The sequence below is a fragment of the Dermacentor albipictus genome, chromosome 5, assembly GCF_038994185.2.
Source record: "Dermacentor albipictus isolate Rhodes 1998 colony chromosome 5, USDA_Dalb.pri_finalv2, whole genome shotgun sequence".
Taxonomy (NCBI): domain Eukaryota; kingdom Metazoa; phylum Arthropoda; class Arachnida; order Ixodida; family Ixodidae; genus Dermacentor; species Dermacentor albipictus.
In genome coordinates, this window is record NC_091825.1 from 29,569,190 (window position 1) to 29,572,689 (window position 3,500).

Below are 3,500 nucleotides of genomic sequence, written 5' to 3' on the forward strand. Positions count from 1 at the left end.
CTTTACAGCCATGTTACATCCCACCATCGCCACTCACAAATCAGCGCTTAACACATTATCAGTCATGGCGCTCTTTGGCCATACCTGGCCCTTGCGCCACTAAACAACACACATCCATCCATCCATCCCGAAGATTTTCAAAGACGAATGGGACAGGTTCTTTCAGGACAGGAGGGAGTCGTCTGCCACATGGACGATGTGCTTATTTGGGGTGCCACGCAGGCGCAGCATGACGAGCGGCTTCGGGCAGTGATGGGTCGCCTCCGCACAGTGGGCATTACCTTGAACAGAGATAAGTGCGAATTCAGTGTCACGCAGATTTCATTTTGGGGACATACAATCGGGAACAACGCAGTGCGTCCCGATAAGCAAAAGCTTGAAGCGGTGACAGAAATGCCACACCCGACGTCTAAGACAGAGTTGCGGCGCGTGATGGGAATGGCGAATTATCTGGCCCGCTTTGTGCCTCGCATGACGGAAGTCCTTCAGCCTCTTTCGTCCATGATGAGCTCAAGACAGGATATTGTGTGGGGTCCCCCGCAGGAAGCCGCCTTCAACAAGTGGAAGACTCTTTTTTCATCGGACCCTGTTCTGGGAATCTATGATTCAAACATGGAAACAGTGGTCACAGCAGACGCCTCATCATACGGTCTTGGAGCTGTCCTGCGCCAAAGGCAAAAAGACGGTCAATCCAAAGTGATTTCTTATGCTTCCAGAACTCTTACAACCACCGAGCGGTGATACACCCAAATTCAAAAAGGACTTGCCCTCGTGTGGGCTAGTGAAAAGTTCCGTGATTATCTCGTAGGAAAGCGATTTAGCCTCGAGACAGACCACAAACCACTCGTATCTTTGTTTGGGTCACAAGGAAATGATGAACACCGAGGTTGCAAAGAATGCGCATGCGTCTGATGCGCTACACGTATGACATTGTGTATGTTCCAGGCCGGGACTTGACGGTGGCGGACGCGCTTTCTCGGTCACCTCTACCACAAACAGAATCCCTGGAACTGGAGGACGAGATCCAGGGCTATCTGCGATTGGTGATTTCGTAACAGCGTCGAGTTTACAGCTTATCGCCCAGGAGCAAGAGCAAGGCCCGGTATGTCAAGCTCTTATCAACCTGTGTACAAAAGGCTGGCCAAGCCGTCGAGACGTTGGGTTTGACCTGAAGCCTTACTGGAATGTGAGGCAAAACATTGCCCTTGTTGAAAAGCTGCTCATGTGCGGCTCTCGGATAGTGATCCCATCGACACTACGGCAGCCCGTTCTTAAAACAATTCACGAGGGACACTTCGGCATTGAGAAGTGCCGGGCACATTCCAAGAGCTCAGTTTGGTGGCCAAGTATCGACGCGGACATTGAACGACTTGTTAAAAACTGCCACAGCTGCCTCAAGTAGAGCACCAACCGAAAGATGCCTCTGCAACAGACTAAGTTTCCAGATAGGCCATGGCAGCGCATTGCGATGAATTTAGTCTTTCTTGAGGGAAAATGGTAGCTGATCATCACGGTTTATTTTTTCACGATACCCAGAGCTCGTAGCACTGAATAACCTGACTTCCTCAGCAGTAATAAACCACTGCAAATCCATTTTCGTCAGACACGGGATTCCGGAAGTAGTTGTTTCTGATAATGGGCCACAATTCTCAAGAGCCTTCGGCGCTGAATTTTCAAAGTTTGCATCAGAGTACAACTTTCAACACATGACATCTAGCCCTCATTATCATCAGAGCAACGGAATGGCAGAGTCCGCCGTGAAAATTATCAAGGGCTCCTTAAAGAAAACTGCTGACGCTTATAAAGCTCGTCTGGCCTACAGAGCAAGCCCACTGAAAAACGGATACAGCCCCGCCGAGCTGCTCATGGGGAGACGACTGCGCACGGCCCTGCCCACGTCCAGTGAAAGCCTCCAGCCTCGGACACCAGACTTCCAAGAAATGTCAGCTTTCGAGAGGTCGCAGTGTCAGCGCCAGAAGAGAGACTACGACCGACGCCACGGAGTGCGCGATCTGGCCGTACTGTCCGAAGGAACAGACGTATGGATAGTAGACCTCCAAAGAGAAGGAGTTCGAGGAAGCACCGACGAGCCCAGATCGTACTGGGTCGACTCCGGGGAAACTTCTCTACGCAGAAATCACACTCATCTTGTCCCGCTGCCTCCGACTAGTTTAGAAGACAGCCGAGAAACAACGCAACTGACAGCGGAATCACCAGAAATAGGCGATGATGAAAGAAGTAGCGCGCGACAGTGTAACGATCCCTGTCACAATCGCACACGAAGCGGAAGGTGTGTGGTTCCTCGAGAACGATTTCAAGTTTCGTAACAAAAGTGGCTTCATTTAAAAAAAAAAGAGAGAGAGAGAGAGAGGAAGGTGTGTGTGATAAGATAGCTCGCCAGCTTGGGCAGCGTCATCAGTTACGGCGCCGCTGGGGCACTTGTGATGCGGTCTATAAAAAGCCGCTGCTTTCTGATAATAAAGGTTCTTTGGTTGTTGCTTGTCGAAGGTGAAAGACGCACACTTCTTTGCGGCTGTTCGCGACACAAACGGTTACCTTAAACGGTCATTCACACAACGCTCGGTTTGTCCAATGTAGAGCTGCCCACAAGGGTGCAAGGGAATTGCATATACAACCCCTCTGGAGCACACAACAAAGTGCTTCTCATGCCTCGTGCGGCAGCCGAGGCATGAGAGGCCTTCGTCCTGCGGTTGACTTTAAATAGGCTGTTGATGATGATGATAATGATGATGATCTAATATACACTTATTTAGGCACTCAAACCCCCGAGCTTTGGTGGGAATCGAACCCACGGCTTTTGGTTTTAATTATGGCGAAGTTGATTGAGGGAGGGTAATATAGAGTTAAATTGAGCCACGATCCCACGAACATTGGTGCGAGTCGAGCCATCGACCTCTGACGGGAGTCGAACCCACGAACTTTTGTGTTAAATACTGCGAAGTTGATTAAGGCTGGATTAATGCGTCACTGTTAATTAAGGCATTCGTCCCCACGAACCTTGGTGGGAGTCATACCCTCGATCGTTGGTAGTAGTCGAACCCGCGACCTTTGGTAATAATTAGGGCGAAGTTCATTAAGGGAAGGGAAATTAATATAGCGTGAATTAAGACACTCGAACCCATGAGCTTTAGTGGGAGTCGAACCCTCCGCCTTTGGTGGGAGTCGTACCCACGATGTTTATGTTAATTAAGGCGAAGTTGATTAAGGTACAGGTTCTTGAGATAAGAGTTTCTAGGAACAGAAAGCCCACAAATAATTGCCATTTATTTATTAGGTGACTTCGTTGATGTCGCGGCTACCATAGTCGAGCCTCTATGCCTGATGGCGCTAGTACAGTCTTTTCTTCCACGACGGGGCTACCACCACCAGTAGAGTAGTGGTAGCAAAGGCGTTCTTGGCAGAGATAAAAGCAGATTCAGCAGCATTTGTCCATGATACAGGGGTGTTGTATCATGAGCTCGTGTTGTGTCAGAAAGTAT

General features: G+C 49.5%; 1 pseudogene; it reads left to right on the plus strand.

Annotated features, from left to right (window-relative positions):
- Positions 1-393: 393 nt before the first annotated feature.
- Positions 394-2,715, plus strand: LOC135913851 (uncharacterized; annotated as a pseudogene).
- The last annotated feature ends 785 nt before the right edge of the window (positions 2,716-3,500 follow it).